This window comes from Notamacropus eugenii, chromosome X, assembly GCF_028372415.1.
Source record: "Notamacropus eugenii isolate mMacEug1 chromosome X, mMacEug1.pri_v2, whole genome shotgun sequence".
Taxonomy (NCBI): Eukaryota; Metazoa; Chordata; class Mammalia; order Diprotodontia; family Macropodidae; genus Notamacropus; species Notamacropus eugenii.
The window spans coordinates 74,716,135-74,732,514 of record NC_092879.1 but is presented as its reverse complement, the minus strand read 5'-3'; the positions used below and the strand labels follow the sequence as shown (position 1 = coordinate 74,732,514).

Genomic DNA, 16,380 nt, shown 5'->3' with positions numbered 1-16,380 from the left:
AGAGCTTTCTCTACTTTAAGGTTTGATGTCCATTTAGCAGGGACATTGTAGGGCGGTGGATCCTTTTGGGATTCTGGGATTTTAGGAACAATTGACCCCTCCCCTCCTTGTGATAACTCTTTTTGTATGTTCTGAAAGAGAGCTGTAAGTAGACAGTTGTTCACCCATTTCTGGGCTTCTCTTGCTTCTGATTTCACCTAAACCATTAGCATTGAGCTCCAAACAGAAGGCTCTTTCAGGTGCCAATGTATAGCTTGTTAGATTTGGTTGGTGCTAAGTTTATTGGAAAAATCTTGAATGCAACCAAATATATCACAAGGCCTCTCAAGTCTCTCTCCCAGGTTCTACTGACCATAGTGGGATGAAAAAAAGTCCTGAATTTAGAGTAAGAAGAACAGGGTTTAAATCTCGGCTTTGCTAATTATTATCTGTATGATCCTAAGCAAGTTACTTCATGTTTTGGAGCCTCAGTTTCCCCACATTATAAAATAAAGGGGTTAGACTGGTTGACCCATAGTTCTGTGATTTCATCCCTTCTAGCTCTAACATTCTATGAAATTTGAAGTCCTTATTTCCCACACACCCACTTGAAATCTGTGGGGTTCAGCTTGGCTCCTGAGGCTTGGCTTCTGCACTCCCTGGGGCATTGTCTTCAATATATGCTCTACTTTCTCCCAGTCACTATTTCAACAGCTGCCCTAACCAAATTTGCCTGGGAAAATGCTTATGGCTAAGCTGCTCTTAACTTATTATCAGCTCATAAACGGACTTTTCCAGCCCAGAAACCATAAACCTTCAGCATTCTGTGTTGCTCACACTTGTGAACCCCTTGCTGGTGAGCCTTGCAGCTGGTCTGGCCTTCTCTTTCTCTTTCCTCCCCAGGCCAAGCAGAAAGTGACTTAGGGATCTTGGTTTTTGATGGACTAGTACATGACAGCAGCCTAGCTACAGGAAAGAACCAGCTCCTGTCTCTACCTACCCTTGTGACTAGTTGAAGACAGCCTGACATGCTAGAAAGAACAATTGTTCAGCAGATCTGGGTTTGAAGCCCAGGCCTGTTGTTTATTAGTTGGGTGACTCTGGACAGGTCAGCATGCCTCTGTAAGCCTCAGTAGGCCTCAGTTTCTTCATTTGATAAATTGAGGCATTTGAACTCTATGGTCTAAAGCATTTTCCAACCCAAAATCCTATGCTCTTCAAGGTTAAGAAACTTGGAAATTATCTAGAACTACATGTTGAATTTCTTTGAGAAGTATAACACTGGGCAGGGTTTGTCCTAGGCAAAATTAAGAAGACTAGGAAGGCTATGATTAGTTTTTGACAGTCTAATTTGGGAAGGTGGGGCATGGTCCAATAATTATTATAAGAAGCCTATTGGGACTTCTGGAGGTGGAGCCAAAATAGTAGAATAGAGAAGCTCTCACCTGAGCCCTGTTTACAAGGAACTCCTGCGTTAGCACTGAACACAGGACTAGATGCTGTTTGGTAATTCCATTGTCTGTACCCACTTCTGGGACACAGTTCAAGGGCATAGAGGAGAACTTTCAGTTAAGAGAAAGTGGAAGCCTTGAAGGGCAGTTATCACTTCTGTCCTCAAGAAATCTGGGGTCCTGAGGAGCAGTATCCATTGCAATCCCAAGGGATCAGGGTCACTTCCTGGGTAAAGATCAGAGTGTAGACCAGGAGAGCAGTGACTACACCTCTCCCCAGATCATACCACCTGGGAAATGCCCAAAACTTCGAAATCCCCAGAGCTAGCTCTGAAAACATCTGTATGAAAAAGCCTGAAACTTGAGACAAACTTTGTCTCCAGAAACAGAGCCCAACATTAACATAAAGTTCCAAATAAGAAATAGTATGGAAAAATGAGCAAGGAGGGGGGCCATGGGAGGGAGAGAAGGAGAGGGAGAATGAAAAAGAGAGGGAGAGAGAGAAAGAGAAAGAAAACCTGACCATAAAAATCCACTATGATGACAGAGAAGATCAAGACACAAACTCAGAAGATGATGAAGTTGAAACAACTATAAACAAAGCCTCAAAGAAAAAAATGTAAATTGGACACAAGCCCAATAAGAATTCCTGGAAGCGTTTAAAAGTTATTTTCAAAATCAAATAAGAGTGGTAGAGGAAAAACTATATAAAGACATGAGAAAGCAAAGGAAGAAAATTAGGAAAACAAAACACAATTAGCAGAGAAAGGGGGATGCTGATAAAAGTGAAGGCAGGCAAAAAAAGGCAAAACAGACTTCAGGGGAGAGACAGGATGAAAAGAAAGAGAAGGATAAACAGAAGAAAATAGGATGGAAGGAAATGCACAATTAGTAATCTTATCACTGTGAATGTGAATGGGATGAACTCACCCATAAAATGGAAGTGGATAGCAGAATGGATTAGAAACCAGAATCCAACAATATATTGTTTACCAGAAACACTTGAAACAGAGAGACACCCATAGAGATGAAATAAGGGGCTGGAGCACTTCGACTGAAGTAAAAAAGGCAATCATGATCTCAGACAAAGCAAAAGCAAAACCCCACCTGATCAAAAGGGATTAACAAGGGAACTACATCTTGCTAAAAACGAACCATAGACAATGAAGTAACATCAGTGCTAAACATATATGCACCAAATGGCACAACATCCAAATTCTCAAAGGAAAAGTTAAATGAATTACAGGAGGAAATAGAAAGTATTATTATATTAGTGAGGGACCTCAACTTTCCCCTCTCAGAGTTAGATAAATCTAACCATAAGATAAATAAGAAGCCAAGGAGATGAATAGAATCTTAGAAAAGTTAGATTTGATAGACCTCTGGAGAAAACTGAAAGGAAATAGAAAGGAATATACCTTTTTGTCAGCTGTACATGGTGCCTTTACAAAGAGTGACCAAGTTTTAGGGCATAAAACCCTCACAAACAAATACAGAAAGCAGAAATATTAAATACACCCTTTTCAGACCATAATGCAATAATAAAGGGCTGTAGAAGCATAGTAAAAGATAATTTGAAATTAAATAATCTAATCCTAAAGAATGAGTCAAAGAATAAATCATAGAAACAATCAATAACTTCATTAGAGAGAAGGACAACAATGAGACAACATACCAAAATTTGCAGGATGCAGCCAAAGCAATACTTAGGGGAAAATTTATATCTCTAACCACACATCAGTAAAGGAGAGAAGGAACAGATCAATTAATTGGGCATGCAAATTAAAAAAAAGAACTAGAAAAAGAACAAATTTTAAATCTCCAATCAAACACCAAAATAGAAATCTTGAAACTCAAAGAAGAGATTAATAAAATTGAAAGGAAAAAAGCCATTGAATTAATAAAATAAAATTAGAAGTCAGTTTTAAGAAAAAAGCCCAACCAATAAAATAAAATGGTTAATTTGATTTAAAAAAGAAAGAAGAAAATCAAATTACTAGTATCAAAAATGAAAAGGGTGACTACATCAACAATGAAGATGAAATTAAAGCAATTATTAAGTTATTTTGCCCAATTATACACCAGTAAAACTGACAATCTAAGTGAAATCAATGAATATTTACAAAAATATAAACGTACCAGATTAACAGATGAGAAAATAGAAAACTTAAATAACCCTCTTTTAGGAAAAGAAGTTGAACAAACCATCAATGAGCTCCATAAGAAAAAATCTCCAGGACCAGATGGATTCACAAGTGAATTCTACCAAACATGTAAAGAACATTTAATCCCAATACTATATAAACTATTTGAAAAAATAGGTAGAGAAGGAGTCATACTAAATTTTTTACGACACAAATATGGTTTCTGTATCTAAACCAAAGAGAGCAAAAACAAGAAAGAAAACCATAGACCAATTTCTTTAACGAATATTGATGCAAAAATTTAAATAAAATTCTAGCAAGGAGATTTCAGCAATATTTCACAAAAATCATATTTTATGACCAAGTCCTATGTATACTAGGAATGCAAGGGTAGTTCAGTATTAGAAACACTATCAGCATAATTGACCACATCGATAACAAAACAAAAAATGATAAGATTATATCAATAAATGCAGAAAAGTCCTTTGACAAAATATAACACTCATCCCTGTTAAAAATGCTAGAAAGCATAAGAATCAAGGGAACCTTTCTTAAAATAGTAAGTAATATCTATCTAAAAACTGAAAGCAAACATTATATGTAATGAGGATAAACTTGAAACCTTCCCAGTAAGACCAGGAGTGAAGCAAGGATGTCCATTATGACCACTGTTATTCAATAGTGTACTAGAAATGCTAGTTATAGCAATAAGACTAGAAAAAGAAATTAAATGAATAAAAATTTACAGTGAGGTAACAAAACTATCATTCTTTACAGATGATATGTTGGTATACTTAGAGAATCAACTAAAAAACTGGTTGAAATAATTAACAACTTTAGCAAAGTTGCAAGATATAAAATCTGCATGAATCATCAGCATTTCTATGTACTACCAACAAAATTCAGCAGGAAGAGATGGAAACAGAAATTCCATTTAAAATAACTACAGACAATATAGAATAATTAGGAGTCAACCTGCCAAGACAAATCCAGCAATTACATGAACAGAATTACAAAACACTTTTGCACAAAACGAAATCTAAACAATTGGAGAAATATTAATTGGCCATGGGTAGGCTGAACAAATATAATAAAATTTTACCTAAATTAATTCACTTATTCAGTGCTATACCAATCTAACTACCAAATAATTGTTTTATAGCGCTAGAAAAAAGAGTAACAAAATTCATCTGGAAGAACAAGAGGTCAAAAAATATTGATATTTGCTTCCTAGTGCTTATAATATTTTAAAGAGATGTAAGGAATGAAAGCTTTGTATTAAGTACAGAGACAGAGATATAATTGATATTTGGAAAAAGTCCATCTATTTTTTAATCAAATTTTATTTTATTTACAAATGAGCAGACGCTTTCTCTCCCTCACACCTTCCCTTCTTTCCCCTACCCACTTTGAGAAAGCAAGAAAAATAAAATCCCCATTACAAACATGCATAATCAAGCAAAACAAATTCCCATATTTGCCGTAGCAAAAAAGTACTCCTCAGTCTGTGCTCCGAGTCTGTCAGCTCTCTGTCAGGAAGAGGGCAGATCATTTTATCATGAGACCTCTAGGATTATAGTTGGTCATTGTATTGATCAGTTTCACGTCTTTCAGAGTTATCTTTACAATATTGTTGTTATTGTATAAATCCTTCTGTTTCTGCTCACTTCACTCTGTGTCAGTTTATATAATTCTTCCCAGGTTTCTCTGGAACTGTGCGCTTCATTGTTTCTTTCTTTTTTTTTTTTTAAATTCGTATTTATTTATTTTTAGTTTTCAACATTCATTTCCACAAGATTTTGAGTTCCAAAATTTTCTCCCCATCTTTCCCCTCCCTCCACCTCAAGACAGCATGCATTCTGATTACCCCTTCCAAATCTGCCCTCCCTTCTATCACACCCCTCCCTTCTCTTATCCCCATCTCCTCTATTTTCTTGGAAGGCAGATTAGATTTCTATATCCCATTGCCTGTATATCTTATTTCCCAGTTGCATGTAAAAGCAATTTTTAACATTCCTTTTTAAAACTTTGAGTTCCAGCTTCTTTCCCTTCTTCCCTCCCCACCCATTCCCACTGAGAAGGCAAGCAATTCCAAAAATGTTATACATGTGTAGTTATGCAAAAGACTTCCATAAAAGTCATGTTGTGAAAGACTAACTATATTTCCCTCCATCCTATCCTGTCCCCCATTTATTCTATTCTCTCTTTTGACCCTATCCCTCCTCAAAAGTATTTACTTCTAATTATGCCCTCCTTCCATTTGCCCTGCCTTCTATCATGCCCCCCTTACTTTCACCCCCACCCCCGCTTATCCACTTCTCCCCTTCTTTCCTGGAGTGTAAGATAGATTTTCATAGCAAATTGTGTATGCATGTTATTCCTTCCTTAAGCCAAATGTGATAAAAGTAAGGTTCATTTTTTCCCTCTCACCTCCCCTCTCTTCCCTTCCATTGAAAAAGCTTTTTCTTGTCTCTTTTATGTGAGAGACAATTTGCCCCATTCTATTTTTCCCTTTCTCCTCCCAGTATATTCCTCTCTCACCCCTTAATTTTATTTTTTTAGATATCATCTCTTCCTATTCAATTCACCCTGTGCCCTCTGTCTATATGTATACAATCCCTCCAACTACCCTAGTACTGAGAAAAGTCTCGAGTTATAAATATTATCTTTCCATATAGGAATGTAAACAGTTCAACCTATGATTTCTCTTTCCTCTTTACCTTTTCATTGATTCTTGTGTTTGAAAATCAAATTTTCTATTCAGCTCTAGTCTTTTCATCAAGAATGCTTGAAAGTCCTCTATTTCACTGAATGACTATTTTTTCCCCTGAAGTATTATACTCAGTTTTGCCAGGTAGGTAATTCTTGGTTTTAATCCTAGTTCCTTTGACTTCTGAAGTGTTATATTCCAAGCCCTGTGATCCCTTAATGTAGAAGCTGCTAGATCTTGTGTTATCCTGACTGTATTTCTACAATGTTTGAATTGTTTCTTTTTGGCTGCTTGCAGTATTTTCTCCTTGACCCGAGAACTCTGGAATATTCTTAGGAGTTTTTCTTTTGTGATCTCTTTGAGGAGGTGATTGGTGGATTCTTTCAATATTTATTTCACCTTCTGGTTCTAGAATATCAAGGCAGTTTTCCTTGATAATTTCTTGAAAGATGATGTCTAGGCTCTTTTTTGATGATGGCTTTCAGGTAGTCCCATAATTCTTAAATTGTCTCTTCTGGATCTATTTTCCAGATCAGTTGTTTATCCAATGAGATATTTCACATTGTCTGCTATTTTTTCATTCCTTCGGTTTTATTTTATAATTTCTTGATTTTTCCATAAAGTCATTAGCTTTCATCTGCTCCATTCTAATCTTTGAGGAATTATTATCTTCAGTGAGCTTTTGGGCCTCCTTTTCCATCCGGCCAATTCTGCTTTTTAGGGCATTCTTCTCCTCATTGGCTTTTTGGATCTCTTTTGCCATTTGGGCTAGTCTATTTTTTAAAGTGTTATTTTCTTCAGAATTTTGGGGAGTTTCCTTTAGCAAGGTGTAGGCTCATTTTTCATGATTCTCTTATATCATTCTCATTTCTCTTCCCAGTTTTTCCTCTACTTCTCTTACTTGATTTTTCAAAATTCTTTTTGAGCTCTTCCGCAGCCCAAGACCAAGTCATATTTTTCTTGGAGCCTTTGGATGGAGGAGCTTTGACTATGTTTTCTTCTGTTTCCATGCTTTGGTCTTCCTTGTCACCAAAGTAATTCTTTTTCTGACTTTTGCTCATTTCCCTACCCATTCACTTGACTTTTGAGCTCTTTGTCAAGATAGATCTCTGCTTCCAGTGGGGGTAGGGGGTGTACTGTCAGCTGCTCAAATCCTCTGCAATCTGTGGGCCTAGAACTCCAGAAACAGTAGCTGTGTCTGCCCCTGCTGCTTCTGTGGCTGCTGCAGGTTCCTCCACCCCCTTCCTCTTCTGCCATCCTGGGGCTGGGGCTGGTCCACTCCACTCTCCCATACTGGTCCCACAGGCTTTTTCCACCAACCTTCCAATTTGTCCTCAGCGTTTTGGGATCCTGAAGTCTGGAAACTACCGCAGGTGTGAGAGATTCCATCTCCCCAAAGTGTGCTCAGGTCCTGTCTGTGCCAGCGTGGCCCATGCTGGACTGTGCCCTACCCCCTGCATGGTGCAATAGACACTTCCTGGAGACCTTCCAGGTTATCTTGGGCTAGACATTTGCTTCACTCCATCATTCTGTGGGTTCTGCAGCTCCAGAATTTGTTTGGAGCCATTTTTTACAGGTCTTTGGCTGGGTTTGGGAGCAGAGCTATAGAAAGTGCATGCTGTTATTCTGTCGTCTTGGCTCCACTCTGGTCTCTTCATCATTTCTTACAGCATAATAGTATTCCATCACATTCATATATTTTACCTAGATCTTGGATTCATAATAGTAATTTTATCACACCCGTGTGGGTACTAGACTAAGCAGTGGCATCACTGGAACCTGACTGGCTAAGGTTCCTGTCATACTGTTGTGACTGCTGTGGTCTTCTCAGAACAGAAAGAATTCCTACTGTCTGTCACCCTGGCTGATATGTCTTTGCTTTGCTATTCACCTCTGTTCCCTCACACATACACCCAACATAGATAATACCCCTTCCAAACCCAACTCATCATCCATGTTGTTCATTATTTTTATTATTTAATAATATTAATAAAATAATAACTCATATTTCTAGTACCTTAAAGTTTACCAGATGCCTTCCTTCTGATTACCCTGTGAAGTCAGTAGCACAGCTATCTTGGTCATACTTCCTCTAGGCCTTACTGAGGAGAACAGGATGCTAGTGATGGATACATGCTAGGTTGGGCAAAAATCACCCAGCATTCCCTTCCTTGGTTCTCTGGGGAGTTTTTGGAACTTCAGAAAGGTCTTATTTGACTCAGAAACCCATTGCTCCCACCTTTGGATTTTTTGGAACAAGAGGTCGAGGGCATATAGGAGCGAGAGAGGTAGAAATGGTAGGGGCATGACTACTACTAAGGAGCATATGGGAGATGGCCAATGCAAGGACTCTGGTGTGCATGGATTATGCATCAGACACATTGGCCAGATCTCACCCTGCTGAAATTTGTTCAGGCTGTGGATTGAAACCAGTATCTTTGCATTGTCCGTTTTCCCTTCCATTTTCTTCTCTCTCCCGAGTGGCCACTTCTGATTTGGAACCTGATGTTTCCCTGGGGTGTGTAATCCTGACTTCTGAAAAGTTTGTTTACCTGTTTGCATTGAAACATCGTCTTTGCTTTCTTAAGCCAGCAAATGTGGCAAAGCTTCTGCTCTCCAGCTTCACTAAGCTGTGTGTTCTGTTGTTTGAATGCCATGCTGAGTGGGCTGGCCAGGAAAGGTCCAATACAAGAAAGCTAGATCGAAACCTGCTGCACCTTTTGCCTGACGAGGATTTCTAGCTGGCGGCTTAGAGCTGAAAAAAGTTATTGGTATATTTTTACAACTTCTCAGTGTGCAGAGAAAATCCATTTACTGGAGCTTCACTAGATAAATGAGTCAGCAGCAATGGCAGAGCTTTCATTGAAGTAGCTATCTAACTAGGTCTTAGCCCAATTTGAAGGAAATGCCATTCATGGGGGGGCATGGCCAAAGGAATGACTTTAGGAGAAAGTCATACCTCAAAGGAAAGAGTACCTCAGTTCACCAAAAAGATGGGCTGGAGTAAGAGTGACTGATCCTTACCCATCCATGCATATACTCAGTATAGTGTAACACCACTGTTGGGCAAGTATGATTCTCACTATTTCATAGAGGGAGAAACTGAGGCACAGAGTGGTTAAATGATTTGTCCAAGTGAGTCTCAAGCCTTGATGTTCTTATTCTACTGAGGAGATTAATCCAGGGGGATTTAGTAGAGGATTGAAGGACGAAGTGGGAAATGAAGGTGATATGCATTTAGCCCAGATTGTGTTTATTTGGTTTACAGCATGGGAGATTAGACTTCTGAAAGAGAATTAAAAACACTTTTTCCTTTGTCTTCCTTGGGGTGCTTGAAGTCCAATAATGTGGTCATAGGATGAATGGAAATATTCTCTTGGTCCTACTCTCTTCCAAGGACTGCTGGCATGGACAGGTAGCTGCAAGAGAGGAGAGAGATATATCAAAGGTACAGTGTAATTCAAAGAGTGAGCAGGCCTTGGCAGTCAGTGAGAGGAGGAGGCAAAGAGGAGATCAGAAGTGGAGGAGATTAGTCCTAAAGCTAAAGAAGAGAAGTGACAAAGGCAAAGCCAAAATGAGCTGGGCCCAACACTCAACCCATTTCATCACTTAGCTGCCTCTCTGAGGGACCTTAAGATCCCCAGTTGTCAAAGATGGGAAGGGACCTTAGAACAGAGAACGCCATTGCACGGAAGGAAAGGAAGGCAAACGGTAGAGAGAGAAAGGTCCTTATAGCAAAGCTGGATCAGAGGTGGGACCTTGGCTCACAGATGGGACTTTAAAACATACAGTGTCATAGCTGGGCATCTCCGAGCCAGGAAGGGACCAGAGACCAGAGAACGTCAGCAGTAGGAAGGATCTTATAATGGAGAATGTTAGAGCTGGGAGGGCTTGATCCTAAGAGTTCTGAGGAAACCTTAGAACATGGCATTTCAAAGCCAGAAGAAACCTTAGAATGAAGAAAATATCATAGCTTGACTGGACTTTAGACCATAGAGGCAGATTGTGTCTTAGAACACAGGATGGCAGATCTGGGAGGAAATTTGGAGCAGAGAATTTCAGAGCTTGATGAGGCCTTAGAGCAGAGAGCATCAGAACTGGAGAGGGCCTGAGAGCAGAGAATATCAGAGTTGGATGGGTCCTTGGAACACAGTGTCAGACCTGGGAAAGACCTTAGGACACAGGATTTCAGAACTAGGAGTAAATTTAGAGCATAAAGTACGAGAGTTGTGAGACACCTTAGAACAGAGCAGGTCAGGGAAGGAAGGAAGGAAGGAGGGAAGGAGGGAGGGAGGGAGGGAGGAAGGGAGGAAGGAAGGAAGGAAGGAAGGAAGGAAGGAAGGAAGGAAGGAAGGAAGGAAGGAAGGAAGGAAGGAAGGAAAATGGATTAGGGTTCACCTAATCCAACGCCTTTTTTTTAACCCTCTGTGATCTGTTGGGAAGTTGGTCTTTTTTGACTTGGGTTCCTTCCTGTGTATTGTACACGTCACAATGCAGATTTATCAAATCCTGCTCTGGCCAAGGAGGCAAAGCAACCTCCCTGACAGCATTTCTGCCATTTTCTATAACTTGAGACTTTGGTCTTTTCCTGTAGAGCTGTTGACGCCAGCCTCCTGTAGATCATCTCACTTGGAATTGGTTATTAACAATGACATAAATGCCTCGGATCTGAACCCTCTCTCCCTCATTCCTTCCTTTTCTTTTGAAAAGTCAAAGCGATCTGTCAAATAAACTGATGTGTTCTCTGGTCCCCTCTCTTAGTGAGGGTTTATTCTCGGGAAAATTCAGGGTTTATTTCACTGGCTAGGCAGAGAATGCAAAGGCCAAAGGACTCCCCATCCCTTCTCTGGACCTCAGTTTCCTCCTATGTCAAATGAACTAGATGAGCTCCACGGCCTGCCCACTGGCTTTCGAGGCTCTGTGTTTTAAAGTACATCATGTGATCCTTAAGGACAGAGACCGGTACAATGCCTGGCACATTGTTCAGTTGGAAGCCTTTCTCCTCTCTCACAAGAAAACAGGTTCAGTCTGAAGCTACGCTAAAGGAGCCATTTACATCCAGGAAGAAGGAGACTTAGTGACTTCCTCCTCTGCCCCACTCAGACCACATCTGGAGCATTATGTTCATTTTGGAGGGCCACATTTCAGGAAGGCCAGTGGTGAGTTGGAGAATACCAGGAGAGCAGTCAGGATGAAGAAGGACCTCGGATTCATGCCAGATGGGTGTCAGTTGAAGGAACTGGGGATGTTTAGCCCAAAGAACAGAAGCCCCTGGGGAGACATGACCATCACTTTTAAGTTTTCAGAGGGTTGTCACAGGGAATGGGCCCTGAAGCCTTGAAGCTAGCCCAACCGGGAGTGGGCTGCTGCCTGGATGGCGAGTGCACTGCTTTGTGTGGTGTGAGGTGGAGGATGGGTTCTTGTTGAGCAAGGTACAGCTCCCTCCCTCCCAGCTCAGCCACCTCCCCATGTTCTGAGGGCCTCTGAGAGTCTGGGAAGAGTTCAATGACTTGCTCGAGGTCACACAGCTTGCGAGCAGCTAACTGGGGACTAAAGCTTAAGGCCCACCGACTCACTGGGGCTCCTCTGAAAAGAGCCCCCAGAGCTATTCGTCCAGAGCCAAGCACACTGGTCTAGTTGTCTTGGTGATAGACAGCTTGGCAGCGAGCAAGCAAGGGCTGTCTGCACAGCTCTGAGCTGGCCTTGGACTGTCTGTAATGACTCCATTGAAGTTTGGCTAATTGAAATCAGGAAGAAAAATTAATGTAGAAGGAAAAAAATAACACCTCCAGTTGGGCTTTGTATGACTGCCAGAGGGGAGGGATCTGGGCCGTTACTCTTCTATTCTTAATGGGTCATCACTATTCTGCAGGAATTGGATATGCTAGTTGTCAAGAAGTTTTTGACTATTGTTATACTATATGTGTGTGTACAAACAAATATACACGCATACACACACACACACACACACTTTCAGAGGTCCTGAGAAAAGTCCATCTGACTTGTCATTTTCTCCAGAAAAACTGAGGCACAGAGGAAAAAAACCAACTTCCAAAGGACCTTAAGTCCACAGCAGAAATGGAAAAAAGAATTCTTTTGTTTTATCTTCCAGCCAGTAAAATGGATACTATGCTCAAAGCTGAAAGAAATCAGGCTGTGGGCCCAGTGAAATATGGACTGTGGAGTTCGGATTGGGAAGAGATATTAGAGGTCATTGAGCCCACACTTAATTTTACAGGTGAAGATACATAAAGCAGCTTATTTAAGGGCACACACAGGTCACAAACAACAGAACCCACCTTAACTCCAGAAGGAGCTCTCTTTCCAAAGTTTGTGTTTCCAAGACCAATTCCTTTAGCTTTAAGTCTGACTGCTTATAAAAAGAAATTGGAGATCAATGCTTTCTCTACAGAAGTGTTAACTATTGAAGTATGACTACTAAAAGCCCAAGTATTGATGTTGTTTCTTCTTATAAGCAGCAAGACTTAAAAGATGGAAGGAAAGACTAAATAAATATAAACACCTGGTTACAAATTAAGTACCACCTTCTACTAAACTCCACCTGTTTCCTATCCGTATTTCATCCACCTCTTATTCTTCTTATTCTCCTTTACTTTCTGTTGCTTACACTTTGGATACTGCCAAGTTTGGACATAGTTGCATTTTGTAAAGTCCACTTCGTCACTGGTGTCCATTGAGAGGACTTTGATGGTCCACGCTTTCTCATACTCAGCTTTCATTTAACTCTAAGAGAGAACAGCTCTCTGTTTTCCGTGTCTTTCCACCCACTCCCCTCTCCCCCTTTAAAAGTGCTAGACAAAATAGAAAAGGCAGAAAAAGATCGTGATTGTGCAGGCATGTCTGCATGTCCATAGCTCCTGTGACATTTTTCCATTCGGGAGAGAGTTCCCTTGGCAATCAAGTTACTCATTCTCACTGCCCCCTTTCCAACAAAATGTGGGCTGAGGGCCAATTCTGCCAAAACCTTCTTAAAGGGGCTCTGCCTTTTTCTCTTCTGAACATTTTAAGGCACAGTTGAATCAAACCGAACAGCTTGTCAACAGAATCATGGTCCTTTAGAGCTGGACAGGCCCTTAAAGTTCATCTAGTTCAACAGCCTCCTTTTTACAGATGGGAAAACCTGAGCTGAGAGAGGAAGAATGACTTGCCTAAGGTCACTCAGTTGGTAAAAGGTGGGACTGGGACTGAGCTCTGATCCCAAGGCTGGTGGGCTCATCCTTACAGCTGGCTGGCCCAGAGAAATACAGTGATTTCCTCACAGTAGTTAAATAGAACTTTGTGGCTATTTTGTGCAACAAAGACCTTTGGTATGAAATCTCATGATTGGACTCCTTCACTGGAAATCTTGATGCAGTGGGTGGGGGTTGGAGGAGACAAAAGGGTGGGTACTCAAGGGTTTTAAAATGTTCCAGTGACTGTACTGTGTAGACATGGGGTGTGTTATGGGGTGGAGGTACAGGGAGTCTGTGAAAGGATCTGATTAAGTCAAGATGGATTTCCAACTCGGGAAGCCTTTGAGAAGGAGGAGAGGAAAGATGAAAGCCTCCCTTTGATTTGCATTGTTTGGGTAGTAGAGTCCCACAGCTACGCCCTTTGCTCCTGCCCAGTTATGTCTTTGCTCCTAAAGCACATTTTCTTCTGGCCCGTGTTGGATGTAAGATCCTTACAGCCTTGGCTTAAGGTTTCTTATTGTTCATGTGTGCACATGTATATGTGTGTGTATTCATCCAGGAAGCCGCCTCTGATCTTCCCATGGGGAATCAACCTTTCCTCTTGGCATACCCTCACACAGCACCAGGTATCCCTTTAATTCACCCCATTAAAGTACATTAAAAATATCTGTGTTTGCATCTCATTCCCTTGTGAGACTGGAAGTTGCATGAGGGCTACTGCTTATTGCAATTTGTTATCTCTCCCAGAATGTAGGAGAGTACTTTCCTTTTCAGTGGATGCTTAATCAATGTTGAAGGAATGCAGTGTAGGCTGTTTGAGGGCAGCCCCCATGCTGGGCAGCACCCATTTCAAGGGAAAAGCTGACTAGACCCTGTGGGATGTTCCCAATGAAGCGTGTTCCACTGAATGGATGTTCCAGCGATACATGGATTCAAGTTAGTGTACTCTGCATTTGGCGTTGGTGCTTCAAGGCCTTCTTCAGGCTGTGAAAGAAACCTTTAGGATACTCGAGTACATAGAAAGTTGGATGTGGAATCAGGAGCGCCTGGGTTCAAAGTCCGCCTCAGATATTTACTGACTGGATGACCTGAATGAGTTACTTGACCTTTCTGAGCCTCAGTTTCCTTATCTGTAAAATAGCAATATCAGTATCAGAGTCCAGGAGAGTTCCTTTACTTTGTCTTTATTCACTGAATAAACACTCGGAAAAAGAGAAGCCGTGTTCTTCCAGAGGAGTGGGGGGTTGCTTGGGAGCCCGTGGTATTTCTATCCTTTGAGGCAGGTCAATCAATGCAGTGAACAAAAGTCAGCCAAAGCAGCTGTTCAGGATTTAACAAGTTAGCATGGCATTGTGGCCCTGGAGTGAGGCATATGGGGGTTTGAATCCTGCCCCAGGCAGTTATCTTAATCTCTGTTTGCCTCAGTTTCCTCAGCTGTAAGATAGGGATAAGAATAGTACCTCCATCACCGGGTTGTTGTGAGGATCAAATGAGATAACATTTATGAAGTGCTTTGTAAATGCCAGTGATTCTCATCCTCATCATTGGGCAGCCAGGGAATGCAGCAGACAGTGTCGGCCAGGGGTCACAAAGACTCATCTTCTTGAGTTCAAATCTGGCCTCAATTCCTTACTAGCTGTGTGACCCTGGGCAAGTCACTTCACTCTGTCTGCCTCAGTTTCCTCATCTGTAAAACTAGCTGGAGAAGGAAATGGCAAACCAATCCAGCATCATTACCAAGAAAACCCCACATAGGGCCACCAAGAGTCTGACGTGACCGAGCAGCAGCAATGCCTATTATTGTTATTGTTTCCTCTTCAATAAAAGGGAAGAGTTCTTAGACAATTGAGGGACCTCAGAGGCCATCTAATTCAGCCCTCTCATTTTACAGATGAGGAAACTGAGACCCATGGGTGTTCAAGAGCTTGGCCAAAGTCATAGTGGCAAAGGCAGGGCATCCCAGGGCCTCTGCCCGGAGAGTCAGATTAGGTGATCTCTCTGCTTCCTCCTACTTTTGAATATTATCAAACAATACATGCTAAATTCCTGTAGTCCATACTATCCTTAAAGGATTTAGAGTTTAGAAGGGTCTTAGAAATCACTTAGTCTCCTTCCCACACTTTAGAAGTGAGAAAACGGAGGCCCAGAGAACGTAAATAATGGGTCCTAGGTTACTATTCAACCAACAGGAGGAGATCTCAGAATGCCAGAGAGTCCATACCTCCCATCATACCCAATCTGCTGTGTTCCAGAGCAAAGAGAGGCCTGTGCTGAGTTCTTCTGGGAGAGAGAGAGTGTGAAATTCCAAGAGCAGCTCTGAGCTGGGCACTGGCTCCCTCCTGGCATCAGATGAAAAAGTTAAAATTAGTTGTGGGGGATCGGGTATGGTCTGCAGGAGCGACTGAAAATAGGCCATTTCAGGAGGTGACCTCATAAATAACTATATTGGAGGAGGGCAGAGAAGTGCGAGCATACACACACACACACACACACACACACACACACACACACACACGCTAAAAATATTCAGAAAAGTCATTGCAATCACCATAAATTTGGCTTTAATGGACTGCTGGAATCCCAGCCTAGAGGCTACTCAGTTGCAGGTGGGCGGGGGTGTGCTGGGTTGGGGTGAGGCCATCAGAAGTCATGCCAATGTGTCTATATTTCATCTCTGGGCACAGAGGATGGCTTTTTTTTTTTATTAGGAGGTGGGGAAGGGGAGGCATTTAAAGTCACCCCTCCCTTTTCCTTCTTGGTCTCTTCATGTTCAGGACAACTCAAATCTCTTTGATCCCTTCAGAGCTGGACCCTGATCCCACCCTCCTTCAAAGTGCCCTTCTTACCTTCCCATCTGATGTATCTCCAGCTATTTTGGTCCATAGCAGATCCTTCCATTCTGT

The 16,380-nt window shown here is 41.4% G+C and overlaps 1 long non-coding RNA gene across 1 annotated transcript; it reads right to left on the bottom strand.

The window, feature by feature from the left end:
- Positions 1–9,520: 9,520 nt before the first annotated feature.
- LOC140515997 (uncharacterized) lies at positions 9,521–12,791 on the bottom strand. The gene is made up of 2 exons (XR_011971236.1): positions 12,584–12,791; positions 9,521–9,703 (listed from the first exon to the last, which is right to left on the bottom strand). It is a non-coding gene; the product is annotated as an uncharacterized lncRNA (long non-coding RNA).
- Between the last annotated feature and the right edge of the window lie 3,589 nt (positions 12,792–16,380).